This window comes from Protobothrops mucrosquamatus, unplaced genomic scaffold, assembly GCF_001527695.2.
Source record: "Protobothrops mucrosquamatus isolate PMUCROS unplaced genomic scaffold, P.Mucros_1.0 scaffold1102, whole genome shotgun sequence".
Taxonomy (NCBI): Eukaryota; Metazoa; Chordata; class Lepidosauria; order Squamata; family Viperidae; genus Protobothrops; species Protobothrops mucrosquamatus.
In genome coordinates this window covers 208,672-225,934 of record NW_015387323.1, presented here as the reverse complement: position 1 = coordinate 225,934, position 17,263 = coordinate 208,672, and the positions used below count along the sequence as shown (strand labels likewise).

The 17,263-nt window shown below is 41.7% G+C and overlaps 1 pseudogene; it reads left to right on the top strand.

The window, feature by feature from the left end:
- Nucleotides 1-7,010, top strand: part of LOC107291274 — a 26,306-nt pseudogene extending 19,296 nt beyond the window's left edge.
- The last annotated feature ends 10,253 nt before the right edge of the window (nucleotides 7,011-17,263 follow it).

The following is a 17,263-nucleotide window of genomic DNA, read 5'->3' as shown; positions in this document are numbered from 1 at the left end:
AATGGACCTAGGTATTTGCAAGACCGCCTCCTACCAAACACCTCCCTTCGACCAGTCCGCTCCCACAGAGAGGGCCTCCTTAGAGTGCCGTCAGCCAGACAATGCCGGCTGGCGACCCCCAGGGGGAGAGCCTTCTCTGTGGCAGCTCCTGCCCTCTGGAATGACCTACCCCCCGACCTACGTACAGTTGCGGACCTGCACCTTTTTCGCCGAGCCCTGAAGGCCTGGCGTAGTTTGACTATGTTTCAGTGGGGGTTTTTGTATGGGTGTGTTTTTAGAACAGGCCTGTTATTTAATTCGATTTTAGAACAGAAACTATTTATTTATTATCGTGGTTTTTAGTATCGCCTGTTCACCGCCCTGAGTCCCGTAAGGGAGATAGGGCGGTATATAAATTTAATAAATAATAATAATAATAAAATAATAAATAATAATCCAGCTCTTTTTGCTAGGAAAAACTATGCTTACTTTTGAAGTAAGAATTTACTTAGCTTTGTATTTAAATTGCTAGATTACTGTAGGGTTTCAGACTTCCTTGTTCATCACTATGTTACTCAATTATACAATCTCTCTTTTTTCAGACTGCCACCACAACTGCTCCTCCCCAACAGACAAGTACCCCTGCTGAGTCCCTCCAAGTGGACCTCCTGCCTGTTTTGGCTGCAGCACAAGAAACAGCAGCTGCAGCTGCTGTGGTTGCTGCTGCCACTGCTTCTGCACCAGCTGCTTCCACAGTAGATACAGCTGCCTTGAAACAGCAGCAGCTTTCTGCCTCCGAAGGTGGGAGTGGGCAGGTAGTGCCACCCACTCAGACCACGCAAGCCCCTACCCCTCAGGCAGCTCCTGCCAACCCACAGGCAGCTGAGGCCCAGAAGAAACCGAAGAGTAAAGGGCCCTACATCTGCTCCCTGTGTGCTAAAGAATTCAAGAATGGCTACAACCTGCGGCGCCATGAAGCTATACACACAGGAGCAAAAGCTTCTCGCGCTGGACCCACAACCATGAAGATGCCCACTATGGTTCCCCTCAGCTTGCTTAGCGTTTCTGCCATCGGTGGTACAGCCCCAGCAACACCTGCCCCTGCTGAGGGTACTGGAAACACAGCAGGGTCAGGTGCAGGCCTAGTGACCACTACAGCATCAGGCAAACGTATCCGGAAGAACCATGCTTGTGAGATGTGTGGGAAAGCCTTCCGGGATGTCTACCATCTCAATCGGCATAAGTTGTCACATTCAGATGAGAAGCCCTACCAATGTCCTGTCTGCCAGCAACGGTTCAAACGGAAGGACCGCATGAGCTATCATGTCCGTTCACATGATGGTGCTGTGCACAAGCCGTACATCTGCAGCCACTGTGGGAAGAGTTTCTCTCGGTATGAGGGAGTTGAGGGTTCAGGGAGGATGCAGTTCATATGGGAATTTTTAAAGTGCTTGCACAAGAAATTTGAGAAAAATATTTCCCCTTTTTGGTAAAGACTAAAATACACATACAACATGCCAAACTGACTTAGGAAGGCATAATAATATAGGAGTGCAAGTTCCCAAATCATCTAGGGAGGTATGTGGGCCAGATCAGGCCCTCCTCCTCTATTAACTTCCCCAGATCTCTTTAATATGTTGACATAACATTCTAAAAGATACTGGTAGATGGTTAGTTCTATGGGTCTCCATAATAGTCAACTCCTTAGGAAATCTATGCTTTCTTTTCATCATTAACCTTAGCAACAATTTCCTTATTCTATATAAATTCCAGCTGAGTGAAAAATAGTGAACAAATGTGAGAACATATTACTCCTTGGTGTGGCTACAGGTGACAATGTGCAACCTTAACTTGAAAGCTTTCCAATTCTTGCCATAGTTCCGTTGGATTCTGACATCAAAGAATCTCTGAGGCAGTTTTCTGATTATTATGTGCACCAGACACCAAAAGTGAATTGAGATATCTTGGCAGACTAAGAATTAAGTTTGGAACCTCAGAAAACAAAAGATCTATTGAATTTAAAAATAAATGGGAAAAAACATTTTAATCTCATTCCAATGCATACTCATTTTGATACTACCTGTGAAATTACCTCGTCAGGTTGATACAGTTTGAAACAATTCTTCAAAGACATTCTAAAAAACTTGCTCTTTAGGTAGTGGATGACTTTTAAAATTTCTCCATATAAAGAAGTCTATACTAAAACAATGTTATGTGAAGTGGGGGGAAACAATTTAAAATTTATCATTGCTAGCATACGACATTTGGGGAGATATTTGTTTTTAACTCTGAATTGCATGTTAACATGGAATGCCTTACATTTTCCTCAAAATGACAAGAGTCTGAAAAGATTCCAGGCTGTCTGATTTTTACATATTAGAAAATATTCTTGGATCAAGCAGCAACCATGTGGTCAGTTTGTGGGAAAGGAAATACCACATTTTCAGAACTAAAACCTTGTAAGAGTATCAAGTAATGACATGGTACTGTATTGGCAACAAGCTTATAAATATTTGTCAATGTACTGTGGTTAAAAGTTTTAAATACTTTGGCACTCCAGGATATTTCAACAAACACCTGCACAGAAGAAATAGAACTATAAAATAGCAAGAGTCTGGAATACCTTGGACTAAAATACTGAAACTGCTTAATTTAGGACATAGATTGTAAGAAAAATAAATTATTTAAAACTGGCATGAACAGAAGTGAGAAATCTCAAATGGTAGTTAGACCTAGAGTCAGTGCACAATTTCTTCAGTTCAAAATTTGAACTGAAAAAGCAGGGAAGACCCAGCATTCAAAACAGACACAAGCAGGGAAAGGGAAATTGGGATTTTGAACAGGTTTAAGATTTTGCCTCTAAAATGTTTGGTTGTTAAAATCACTCCAAAATATACCAAAGAAGTCGGTTTTGATCCTGCATACTCTGGAGGCCACCAGACAGATGCTGATGAGATGCATATGGCTTATGAACTACACTTTTTTACATCCTTGTCCTAAAGGCAAGTTCCAAAGAATAAGGATTTGTGTTCTGCTTTAGAAATGCAAAAAAGCTTACCAGGTTGGTGATTTTCAGACATTCCCACAAACTTTGAATTAAAAAAATACACAGGAAAAATTGTCCCAGCTGATAATCTTAGCAAATAAAATTAAAAGAGTTATGTTGCTTTCACTTGCCTACTAACAGGGATATTAAATTTTTCTGGCTGTTTTGGAAAAAAAGACTTGAATAAAAGTTGCACCTTGTATGTGGAAGGCAAGGGAAAAATGGATAATAGCAATCAAAAAGGTTGCTGGTACTCAAGAAACTCTTCCTTGGTTTCTATTTGCTGCCCTCACCCCCCTCACCCCACTATGGAAGCCGTGTGCTTGCTTTTTAAATATATGATATTTTAATGTTTACAGTATATTCATGTTCTGCAAATGCCAAGCATTTGTAATTTTGCATCCCAAATAAATTGTCAGGTTGATCAATTATTACATTTTACTTAAGGAAAGCTCCTTATAAAAAGAACAATTAATAGTTATAAACTAGTTTGTTTTATAAAAGGAATTGATTCTTTTGGATTCAAAAATACAAGATATCTTCACTATTTTTAAACATCCACTTTATAATAATTAAAAACTTCTATTAGAAAAGTCTGATACCTTTGGTACTTGCTGGTTTAGAATGATTTAAAGGTAGTCCTCCTTTAGCAACCACAATTGAAACTGGCAATTAGTCATTAAGGGATGGAGTCACTAAGTGAAACTGCAACTGTGCTTATGATCTTATTTCAGTTTTTCTTTGCTTTACAAACCTGTGAAGGCTATAAATGTTTGAACTTGTTAAGTTACTTTTTCATTATTTGCTTTACAAACCTGTGAAGGCTATAAATGTTTGAACTGGTTGTTAAGTTACTTTTTCATTACTGTGATAATTGCAAATGGTCACTAAATAAGACAGTCATTGAATTCAAAATACAAGTATAGTCTGAAGCAAAAGAAATTGCATAAGACAGGATTTACCACTGTTTGCAATAAATCCCTTCTGCCTGCTTTTATTTAATATTTATAGCAGACGCTACTTGAATCTATTTACAAATTGTTCCCATTATTATGAATGCTAGAAGCAAAATCTCCTTACAGAAATTAGTTCCAATTAAACTAGGTGTAGTTAAACAGTCTCATTTTAATAGTAAATGTTCTGACACGTGAAAACCATAATGTCACATCCAGGATTCTAATTTCCAGACTTGCTCAATATGGGTCTTCCATAAGTCCAAGATTAATTCCTTATGAATTGTTCAGCATGTAATCATCTAAATCGGGTAGTCAATCTTGGCTCTTTTATGACTCGTGGACTTCAACTCCCAGAATTCCTGAGCCAGCTAAGCTGGCTCAGGAATTCTGGGAATTGAAGTCCATGAGTCATAAAAGAGCCAAGGTTGACTACCCCTGATCTAAATTCTCATTAGTTAATTCTTTAAAGTGTCAAACATGTATTTTCCACCACTAGTGGTATGTATTGTACATATGAGAATTTCCAGAGTGGAACTAAAATTCTGAAGGCTGTTTCTATTATATATGTGCCACTTTTGCAGCAGTTAAGTATACATGATTCTTCCCAGTTTTTTTAAAAAATATAAAATCCTACTACAAAATAAATGTACCACTGTTATTCCAGTCTTCCCCCCAAATATAAAATGTCGGATTCCTCAACACAAGCTTTTTTTGGTGGATAAGTAGAATCACCCCAAACCCATTTAGAGAATGAATAAGAAAATCACTTTTCATCTTACTTTTTTCCTTTCCTCCCACAGGCCAGACCATTTGAACAGCCATGTTCGACAAGTCCACTCAACAGAGAGACCCTTCAAATGTGAGGTATTTTTTCTCCATTGATAACAGTGTTCTATTTATTTATGCTCAAGTGTTCTGGGCAATCTTCCTGATGCAACAGGGAACAAAGATGACCTCCACCTTAAGAAAACCTTATGCACACTTTAGTTTTTAGCTGTTAAATGCATTGAGTAATGGACCAATGGATATAACATTCATTCATATGATTCCTTTGCTCCTATTTTTACAGACTTGTGAAGCAGCTTTTGCCACTAAGGATCGACTACGTGCTCACACAGTCCGTCATGAGGAAAAGGTGCCATGTCACGTGTGTGGAAAGATGCTGAGTGCTGCCTATATCACAGACCACATGAAAGTACACAGCCAAGGGCCGAATCATGTCTGTGAACTGTGCAACAAAGGTAAGAGAATAGGGCTCAGATGGGTAATATTTGAACTTAACTGTAAATATAAATATTACTCTTTTTGAAATGTGCTAAGAGGCCCTGTATGCAAATGTGTGCAGGTTTTCTTAGGTTTCATTCAGTTTCACTGGAATTTAATCCCAGGTAAATTAATTTAGTTTTTCAAGCTTTTCACTTACACTCTTTCTTTCAGGAATGTCTCAATCATAAATCTCTTCATTCTTGACTAACCTGTTTGAAGGTAAATTTAAGTTCAACTTTGTTTCTGGGTACTATTCCCAGTCTCAGCCCCCACCCCAATTTAATCTCTGTTCTGGATATTACTTTCCCTTTTTTGCCGGGGGGGGGGTATCTTCAAGTCAGTTTCAACTTCTGGCAACTGTCTGAGCAAGTCATTTCAGTTAGTGGGTTGCCGTTGCCTTCTTCCTAGAGCTGAGGGAGAATGACCGGCTTAAGTCACCTCATTGGCTTCATAACCTAATGCAGTACTAGGATTAGTTTCCTAGTTTCTAGCCTATTTGAATATTACTAATTTTCCATAAAAATTAAAAAAGCTGCATAATTTCCATCAACTAGAATACAGCTAAATAGCTTTGTATAAATGACTCAGGCCTTATGGAAAGGATATTAAAAACCTTTAAACATGGAACCAAATTTGCTCTCCATGAGCAATTCTGCAAAAATGCAGATGAGGCCTGTTAAGATTATCCATAATATACCTTGGAAATTGTGAACTAAACTTTCTTAATACACAAGTGTTAATCAGGCTGCCAATTTATATTTGTTTACAATAAGCAAACTGCCTAGCAATACAAATGGTTCCCAGTATTTATTTCTCCCATTTATGTATCAAAGCATTTCCTTAGTTTCATTTTGTAGGACACTGAAGAGATTTATAGTATGCAGTATAAGTGAAAGATTAATATCCCAAATGATCTTGACAATGCAATAGCCTTAATACATTAATTAAAATTATTGGACAATGTGCAAATTAAAAATTGTGGAATTTTTAAAAGTTTAACAGTGCTTTTAATATATCTCCTGGATTACATTTTTGATTGATGTGTGTTATCCATATATTAATAATATATGTTCATATATCTGGAATCTTGGGAACATAAAATAGCAGTTAATTATTATTTTTTATTCAATTTTGGCTCTGAAGTTTGTACTGAATTAAATAATAGAAATACAACATTATAAATCTCTTGTAGGGGGATTCTACTAACATTCCCTTACCAAAATGTCTCTGTTGAAGGTTTGATGATTTTATGTTAAGAGGTTTAGGTTATTTGTACTATATTGATTTCCTTAGTAGCAAGATGCAGCTGCCCTTAGGGTGGGATGTGCTGTTTGTACAGTAATAACTTGCTTGGTGGCAAGAAACAGCTGTCTTTGGGATGAGAAGCTGTCTCTGAAATTAGGGAAGCTTGTTGCAATAGATCCTTCACTAAGTTTCAAGACACAGCCACCTCTAAGATGAAGCACAGCCAAGCATTGCAGGACACCGGGTTAACGCTTTCACTAGGCCGGACACTGACCTGGCTGGTTTTTGTCCTTCTCCCCCTCCCGTAGGGTTCACCACAGCGGCCTACCTCAGGGTCCACGCGGTCAAGGACCATGGACTAGCCGCCCCGCGGCTGGNGGCTGGAGCGTTTCCTTTGCAAGCTGTGTGGCGTGCACTGCAAGACCCCAGCTCAGCTCAACGGGCATCTGCAGACGCACGCAGGAGAAGGGGCCATGGCCACTGAGGGCCAACCGCTGCGGTGAAACACTGGCCGGGCCACCAGGCAAGAGCCGCTTCCTTCTGTCCTGGGAAGGGGGAGGGGAGGCCCATTTTTCCCTTAGGGTTGTTTAGGCATCCTTATATGTTCAGTGAGAAAAGGGAGAATCCCAGCTCCCTGGGGCAGCTGCATCCTAACTTAGCATCTCTTTGCCAGTTTAAAGTGCTGCGTATAGCAGTATCTGACTAGTGTGATTTGACTGATCTTCCTGCAGGTTCATCTTCAGGATTTGAGCTCTGGTTTGTAGAAAGCCATACACAGTCCATTGAGTGTTGTATTTATCTGAATATTTTTCTACGGGATTTTTGTGTTTTTTTTTAATGTTAAAACCAGGAGGGTTGGGGATATCAACAAATATCTTTATGTTATCAGCAGATACAAATCCATTGGTAAGTGTTTTAGCTTCTTTTTGTCTTTACAGATGGTTGCTTGCATTATGCATCCTGGACAGATCCATTTTATTTTATATTGTACTCTACAGTTTCCTAATCCAGGCATTTAAGCAATAAAGTTTCCATATTGTCTTCGGGAGGAGGCTTAACAGTTAGTGCCAGCCTATTTAATTAGCACACGCAGACTTAAAATACTTAATCTGTTCAGCTTTTTAGAGAGAAATTCTACCAGTCTGTGGCTAAATAGGGTATTTTGGAGAAGGGACAGCTGCATCTCTTCTTTACCTCATTAAACCAGATTATTAAACCTGAACTAGTTTAAGATAATAAGAGGATGTAGGAAGCAAGTTGAAAGCTTGGGCTAATAACAGTAAGAGTTTGGGTATGAACATTCTGACTTTCTATTTCTCTTCCTCCACAGGTACGGGTGAGGTCTGCCCCCTCGCTGCAGCCGTCTCAGCTCCACCTCCAGCCGCCGTCACGGTGCTGCCCATGGAGGGAGCTTCGGTTGTGAGCCAAGCCCTCCCCACACAGCCCTGGTGATTTCTGGGAGTGGGGAGACAGAAGCCAACCCTCCCAGTCCCATCCCTCTCCCTCACTGGCAGCTGGAGCCTTCAAGCCCAGATGGATAATCATTGGCCATATATGGGTTTCTAATGTAATGGCAGTTTCATTCATTCTCTCCCCCTGCCTGTGCTCATAAAATAGTGGAGCTGGGAAAGCATATGCTCAGCCAATGAAGCAACTCTTATTCAGAGGGCCATGAAAGGACTTTGTGGATTTTGAGAGCACCCTCATTTTATTGACTCCCTTACTCTATTACTATTAACTTGTGGCTCTCAGAACAGTCCTGGAAATACATTCATTTCTGTTGTCCATGGTCTAAGCCAAATAATGATAATCTTTATCAAAGTAGATCTTGCTTATTCCAGCAATGCCCCCTGTTGCCCCCAAATGAACTACACAAAAAGAGTGAGACAATGAGGCAGAATGACTTAGTAAGCTCAGCTCACAGACCAAGGGGGATTGAAGACTGGAATAGTTGCGGGACGTAGTATAAGCAACATTGCAGGAGAAGAAGTACTGAGTTAGAAATAATGGGTTGGTTGAGGGATTGACAAAACTTGGGGAACCTACAGAGAAGTTAGAAGGGGGTGCAGGTTGGGATTTCACAACATCTTGGGTGCCTTGTGCTCATGGCTGGGGTTGTGGGGGCTGCAGTGAGATGAGATGGAGAAGGGCTGTACTTCTTTCTCCGTGGCTTCAGTGTGGAGTGTTCTCCATTTCCGTGCTAAGAATCTGCTCTGAATTCCCCTCCTCGCCCAGCGCCTCATTCTTCCATGGTGTCTTTTAATGCTCCATTTCCTCAGCTTCTCTCGTGATTCGTGTTCCAAGTGCATCAGCCCTTCGCACCAAGCATTGATGCCCCACCTGCTGAACACCTCCCTTGTTGCATGCAACCCCCACAGTTCGGGGTTAGAGTCTCCCTTTTTTGTATTATATATATATTAAAAAAAATCCCGACATTTAAAATAACCCTCCTTTGTGGGTTTTTTTTGTTGTTAACACAAATGTAATGAAGCTGTGTCCACCTATATCTACTCTCCCTGTTCCTTCTCTCGTAAGTCCCTCCCCATCCTTTCCTCTTCTGTGAGCCCTTTCTGGATCTGTGTCTCAGCAGCAAAAGATTTTAGTAAAACAATTGAAGGGAAAAATGCACACTTGTGTCTATTTATTGTCAGATTATTTTGGTATCACTTTGTGGGGGGGAAGTATCCTGGTTCCTGGCTTCTCTTGCATCTCCTTTTATCATATTATCTTGGGACCTTTCGTATGTATTTAAAATGTGTAATGGATCAAACATCAGGTTGCATATCTCCATTCTAAGTGATTTCCTAAACCACTTCCTTATTTCTTCCAATTTACTCATGGGGCTGCTTTCTGGGTTATGGCTTAGTGGGTATAGCCTTCTTTATAGGAGAAAGAGCAATTCTGAATGTTTTGGAGCCAGAAATCATGGTGTGATGCAGTTGCTGTGCCCTGGCAAGCCATTAAATGCTGCACTGGAGCTCTGCTGTGGTTGTGGGCTCTTTTCATCCTCCCTCCTGCAGCAGCCTGGGCAGCTTATAAATAATTGATGAAAGACTGGAACCAAGAGATTTTATATAATTTTCTCCTGAGGAAGCAGGATTCCCCGAAAATATTTTCTGCATCAAACTCCCACATCAGCTTGCTGAGCTCATTTGGATCCGAAACATAATTAGTCTGGTTTCTCCCATCTTTCCTAGGATGGTATTTCAGTTCTGCACCCTTGATGGGGCTTTTAGTTCTTCCTAATTTGGCCAGGTTTTGATTTGCACTGGGCAGTCCCAGAGGAAATGGTGTCAATTGTTCTGGGACTCTAGTTCTTTGATACTCTCTGCACTTGTAGCTTGTCAATGTGAAGTTTTTATCATTGGCAAGGAAAGACAGGTGGAAAAAAATCCGGGAATATATGGGACTTTCCAGCAACAGCACCATCTCTGCTAATCTCTTGCCCCTGCCAGATCAGCTGATTCTTCATAAAACTCAAACCACAACTACTCCCCCCACAGCTTGCATTGAAGAAGCAGGGTCGATGAGACCATTTGACGCGCACCAGTGCAAAGGGAGGGGAAGGGGCGTCCTTGCAGACAGCTGCCAAGCAAGTAAGAGGAGTGGGTGTTGGGGGGGAGGGAAGGGGGGCGGAGGCTGCATTTTTTCCATCTACAGTAGCCTCTTGTCCATGGAAGGGGAGAACGGAGGGTTACAGCAGCAAGAGCGAGAGGTGTGATGTGTAAGTAAGGGGGGGCATCCAACCTTCTAGCGCTCTGTTCACCCCACCTCAACACCTTCTGCCAACCAGACGTAGCCAGAAGCGCAGGTAGGAGAACGGGAGACGTTGCTTGGGTCCAGCCTTTCTCTCTTCCAAATACACACCCGCTGCCCCAGACCTCTCTCATCTCTATAACGGGAGACCGGTTGTTGCTGCGGCAAGCGGGCGGGGGAGACCCAAAAGACCGAAGTGAGCTGGGTGTGGGTGAGAGGAGTGCGGCGCTCGGTGGTAGATGAAGGGGCGTCCTGCTCCTGGGGGCATCAGGCTGTGGGAATGTGTCGGGATACGAAATAAGGGCGGGGGCAGTCAGGAATGCTGGGTGGGCGTGGATCCCATCCTTGGCTGAGGTTCCCTCTGGAGACCGGGAAGACAGAGCAGCAGGTATAAGGGCGGGGGGAGTGCGTGGGAGGAAGGAGCCGAAAGAGGAAAGTGGCGGGTTGGTGGAGGCGAGGAGACATCGGCGACGAGAGGCGATTCGGCTGTGTGTGTGCGCGCGCCGCCCGCCCGCCTGCCTGCCTGCCTGCCTGCCTGCCCGGCGAAATGGCTGGGGGGGGGGGGGGGGGGTTTTGGCCCTCTTTGCTCCAAGATGGGTGTGAACTAGGGTTGCGGGAAGAGGGTGTGCGATGAAGTTGGAAACAGATGGAGAGAGGGCTCGGCAATGAAGGCTTTTGACTGAGTTATGGGTCTTCCAGAAAACGTACCCTACCTTGAAAAGGGAGAAAGCGAAGGCTGGGACACGGAGCAAAGCAAGGATCCTATGCACGCTTAGTCGCGTGTATAGAGCAGAGAGGGGTAGGGTGACATCAGGGCTTTCTGAAGGCAGCAAAGTGGGGAGGGTAGCGAATGGCCTGTAGATCGGAGGAGGGAGCGAGGGATCAACTTGGTGGAGAGAGTGAGTAGCCACGAGGTAGAGCGGAAAGAAGAGCAGAGGGAGCTGGGCGGCGGGGATTGGCGGCGGAAAGTAAGAGGTTCTTAAGGAGCTGTCCATGGTAAAAGCCAGATCTGGGAGAGGGTTGAATGGCGGAGAAGAAACGCGTGTAAGCAAAGGGTTTGTGGAAGTGAGTTCACCCTCAAGAGCAGATGGGGAGTGTGGGGGAGAAGGGAAACAGCCAATTCAAGCAATTTGGGTGCTTGGATGATGTTGAGTGATCTGAGATATGTACGATCCCCAGGCAATGGTTATGGGGTTGGTTGAGAGATAAGACAGAGGTCAAGACAGAGGAAACAGAAAATCAAGGTGGTTATTGGAAATATATCCATAAAGAGAAGGGAATCAATACAAGCCATTCAATCCTCTTTAGACAAGAAGGCTTCCAGTCAGTGGAGGAGTAGAGAAAAAGGCATCTGCTTAGAATGGAAAGCATGTACACAGGTTGGACTCGCACCAGCACCAACCAACCCAGCCAAAAGAGAGAGTGGGAATGGGGGAGAAGATATTGAGGACCATAAGTCCCATCTTTGTGTCAGGTGTTTTTTATAATAAGGAGAAGCTGTTCCAATGTAGAATTGTGCTTTTTCTGTGATAAGTGACTCTAGCACCTGTTCTCCATCCCAGATGATAAAAATTAATCTGGTTTTAGAAAACTTGCATAACTTAATACTCAGATATTTTCTATTCCTTGTGCAAGAGAGACCTGCTGAAATTCCATCCGCTTTTAATTCTTTCTATGAAATAATGTGGCTTTATTGTTAGGTATCTCTTTGCAAGCTTGAGTTATGGTTGCCTCAGAGAATAAAACAGATGAATTCAAAATATATAAAACGGCATCAGATTAAAAGAGAGAAGATGATTGAAAATACCAAGATTTGGGGCTGGGCATGCCTTTTATCCTGTAGTGCTTTTCAGCCTCAGCAACTTTTAAGATGCATGGATTTCAACTCCCAGAATTCCCCAGTCAGCTTTGTCAGACAAAGATGGAGGCATTGGCAAGGATTTTTTTCCTTGGGATTACTCTTTTGCCTTTTGATGAGCAGTCAAAAAGTTTAGAGAATCAAATCAGATGTTTCTTTTCTATGAATGTGTGTAAATAATGGAAAGAGACACTTGTACCACCAGGCCATGTGCCACAAATGTGTGCCAGCTAATTAATACAAAATAATGGGTTAGCAGTTGTTTTGTATGTGCTGGTGACACTGCTCATAAGACTGTCAGTAAGTCAGTATGCCTTTTTATGCACAAGGGATTTCCCTATCTGAGGGTTTTCTCTAAGGGAGAATTGTGTCCATCAGAAAATCAGTTATGGCATTCATGTGCCAGCATCAGAAGTTGGTGATTGTATGTTAATTATATAGCATGTCAGAAAAAAACGGGAGTGTGCCATCTGGAGACATACGCTATATAATTATTTGTTGTAACAATAATGGTTATTTTTCTAGCCTGTTTATAAAAGGGTGTGCGTGTATGCATACGGAGATAAAGCATAAAATACCATGTTGTAAATACAGGAGCACATACTCGTTGACAAGATTACTTTTCTAATGTTGAATTCAGAAATAAACCTGACTGAATTCTGCTGGATTCATTTCCAGGTAGGTGTGTATACAGCCTTTCCCTATCTTGGCATCCTCTAGATGTGTTCAGACTGCAGCATTCAAAATTTCCAAGTGGAATTTTTTTTTTGCATCAAGAGGGATTGAACAGGATGTGTTGAAACTCTCTCACATTAGCTGAAACATCACTTGGGCCACATGCTGCATTAAGCCATAGGATGTTTTATTTTGTGGAATGTATTTTGTTCATGAGCAATTGTGGTTTGCAAGGCACTATTTATGACTTAGTGTCTTGTGCAAACCTAGACAATGCAATAAACCATGGTTAACCAAACCTAGCTAAGTCTAGTATTTAAACTAAATTCTGAGTTTAAGATGACTTAAGGATGACATTAACAGCAGCCTGTAACAGCCTCATCCCCCCAGAATTCATTGTTAACTTGCAGTTCATGTATTCTGTATTGGATCAACATCTGATTTTATATTCCTCATCTCTTGCCGAGTGAGCTATGGCTCTGTAACACGGTACTTTCCCTCTCTGATTTGATTAGGTGTAAACTGCCCTTTATAATTCCTGATTATCTGAGTCAATCTTTGCTACACCTCCTATTATGGATCTTGAAAGAAGAGTTGTGGGGGCAAAAAAATTGGAATCCAATAGTACCTTTTCCAATTAACAAACATATTAAAAGGCTAAATGAATAATAAAAGAGCCCGTTTGCTCTAGTGCAGGGGTGCACCTTGGCTCTTTTATGACTCGTGGACTTCAACTCCCAGAATTCCTGAGCCAGCACAGGAATTGGCTGAGGAATTCTGGGAGTTGAAGTCCACGAGTCATAAAAGAGCCAAGGTTGCCTACCCCTGCTCTAGTGGTTAAGGCACCTGGCTAGAAACTGGGAGATAGTGAGTTCTACTCCTGCCTAATGCATGAAAGCTGACTGGATGACTTCGGGCCAATCACCAGAGACTGAGAGTTCTAATCCCGCTTTAGGCATGAAAGCCGGCTGGATGATTTTGGACCAGTCACTCTTTTTCAGCCCTACCCACCTCATAGGGTTGTTGTTGTGGAGCAAGTAGGAGGAGGAAGGAGTATTAGATATGTTCACCACCTTGAGTTATTTATAAAAAAGAATAATAAAGGTGGGGTTAAAAAAAATATCTAAATTTTGGATGAAGCTTATACCCTTTCATACAATTTATAGTCAGAAAAAATGTACCAGATTCTAGATGTTTTGCATTGTTGGTCATTTGACTCAATGAGTTCATCTCTTTTGAATTAATATATTCTGCAATAGATTTACAAGGCAATAACTCAAGCTAAGTAGATTTGGCAAGGATGGCTAAATCCATCCAATTTTATTCCTGTTTGCCTCTCATTTTCAATTGTTTATTTGTGTCCCACTTCTAGACCACTTTGAGCTTAGAAGAACCTGAAGAGGCATAGTCTCTTTTTTTTTTCCTAATCTGCACTTTTTTGAACACAATTTTGCCTTAGGCATACTTTTTCAAGGAATCCTTTTCTTGCATAATATATGTCTATCATTTTTATCAGTACCATTTTATGAACTCTTTCCTTTTATTTATACATTTTGACATCTTTAAAACTGTACAACGGCAATTTTTTTACAAACAACTAAGTTTTGTTCGCACTTTGGTTTGAAACTAAATTTGCACTGAAAGGTGAACTGATGTCTCATTTATCCCTTGGACTGAATATGCTTAGAGACTGGGTGACTATTATTTTGAGTTACTGAATGAAGACACAATTTATGTACAATTAATAATATGTACTGTTGAATTTCCACATATTCCTCTGAATCATAGCTCTTAATCTTGATTTACAGTTAACTATTTTATGTAAGATAAGAATCAGTTTTGGTGCTGTAAGCTTAATGTCTGGCAGTTCTTGGGTAAAATATCCCAACAGTTATATCTTGTTTATATTTCTTTATTTAATAGCTGCCTAAAGTGTTTATAAAACTTCAGATGGTTTTATTATTTTAAAAACAAAACGCATGTGCCAATAATGAAATATTAAGTAGATATAAAGATGGAAAATTGGCAATCATGTATCAAGAACAGGGCTAAAAAGAATTAAGAAGCAATAATGAGGGTCATGTTCTGCAAATTCTTAACTCATTTTTGAAAAGACATTTTGGGGAAAAAGCTAGTTGCGCCATCTAAAGAGTTTCTGGTAAATCTGACCTTCCAATGAAAAACATTTACTTCTACTGGAAGTGAATCAAACCACTTTGTAGGATCTGAAGAGGCAGGCTGGGGTGGGAGGGGAAATTACTTCATTGCAGAAGGATATTTTTTTCATGGATCATTTGAACTCTAGCAATTACAGAGTTAAGAGGGAGGATCCAGTATTGAACTGAGCTGAGAAACTAATCAGCAATTTATGCAGACTTCTAAAATGGATGATGGGTGAGACCATTACATTGCTTCCATTAGCCTGCCACACTCTACCCTAGATGAAGTTCCTGAACTGCCTTTAGCTCCATAAAAAGTGCATTACAAGCCTCCAATCTGGAAGACACCAATGCAGGAATTATAGCAGTCTGCATGGCAGATGAGCATCAGCCAAACTGGCTCACACCAAGCAAGGCAAGTCGTAATGCAAGGCCAGTTTAAGAAACAAATTGGATCTTTAACTTATGCCTATGAAGGGCACGTGTGACTGCCTCAAACCTGTTTTTAAATACATATCAGGAATGGCCACTGTGCAGGGAGTTGGGTCTTAAGATGAATCCCTGGCCATTGAACCTGACGGAAAGGTCCACATCAGCTTCCTCTTCCCAGTTTCGTGTCTGCACAGAAAGGGGAATGCAAAAGTCTTGAACCTGGAAAGGAAGCAGTAGGAATTGAAGGCCTTAAGAATTTAACACAGCTGGGGCTCCCTCCTCTCCATGAGTGCCGACAACTCTTTTATATCCTCAGCATTAGTGCAAGAGGGTATACATTTTATGTAAGATAAAAATCAGTTAAGAATCAGTTTTGGTGCTATAAGCCAAATGTCTGGTGCTATAAGCTTGATATTAGGTCTGCATTCGAAAATGAAAATGTAGTGTGTGTGTGTGTATTGTCTAATTATTGATCCTTGGTGAGTTGCAGTGCAACCACAACAGTTCCTGTGAACTATGAATTACTATAATAGTTTCTTCCCCAGCCTGGTCTTGCCAAAGTTTCATGTTAGCTGACAATGGTAGAAGCTATAAGCCCAAATATCAGGATGTCAGAGATGAGAAGGAATGATGTAAGTTTTTAAAATTAAAATAATATTTTTTAAAAAAGTCTTAGTATATTATTTCTTAACAGTTTTCCTTTACTTTGCATATGCCTAAACATATTGTAAGGATGGAGGGCTTTATGTTAGCTTGTATTCAAACAAGGAAAGGAAAGGAAAGGAAAGGAAAGGAAAGGAAAGGAAAGGAAAGGAAAGGAAAGGAAAGGAAAGGAAAGGAGTCCCTGTGGATTTTACTCCACTAATCATTGCTGACTATAAGGGGTGGCACTCATCTCTGTTTCAAGGCCATTCAGACAGTGCTGTCCGAAGATGTTTCCGTGGTCATGTGGCCAGCATGACATAGCGGAGCTTCCTCCCCACTGAAGTGGTACCTATTTATCTACTTGCATTTGCATGCTTTCAAACTGCTAGGTGGGCAGAAGCTAGATGAAGATGGGCCTTGATTCTGTTGCGCGGCACTTGATCTTGAGTCTTGAACCCAAACTGTTGGCCATCCAGCCAACAAGTCCAGCGTCTTAACCACTGAGCCATTGCATTGCCCTGCAAAGCAGATAAGTTGGTTAATTTTTTTTAAAAAAAACACTATCTGGGAGAAAAACAGCAGTAACTCACTTCTATAGATTTATTTATTTTCCTCTATTTGTTAAATTTATTTGCTGCTTATCTCACCATGAGGCTGCTCTAGGCATCTTACAATAATAAAAGCAGCCACTTCCAGTGTAGAACTTTCCCATCCGGTTGCCAGGCTAACTGGCAGAGGCAGATCTTCAGGCCCTTGTGGAAGGCTAGGAGTTAGAAGCAGATCTCATCCCAGAGGGCAGGATGTTCCAAAGGGCGGATGCTACAGCAGAGAAGGCTCGTTTTCTGAATCCCAATGGTTGGTGTTCTTTGATTCTGCCAGCACAGGTTAGGACCACTTATCCTAGTGCAGGGGTCTTCAAACTTGGCCCTTTTATGACTTGTGGACTTCAACTCCCAGAATTCCTGTGGGATGTCATCAGGTAGCCTGGTGGGATGTCATCAGGTAGCCTGGTAAATTTGCCTAGACCCAAGGTGGGGAACTATGGCCAGGTTCCTGATGGAGCTTGGGCCATATCCGGAGGATCTGGTCCACGACTCGGCGGAAAATCAGGCGGCGGCTTGGGAGACAACTGCCACCGCAGCATTGGACCGAGTCGTGCCTTTGCGGCCTCTGACCCGACGTAGATCTCGATTGGCTCCCTGGTTTACCGAGGAGCTGAGAGAGATGAAACGTCGGAAAAGATGCC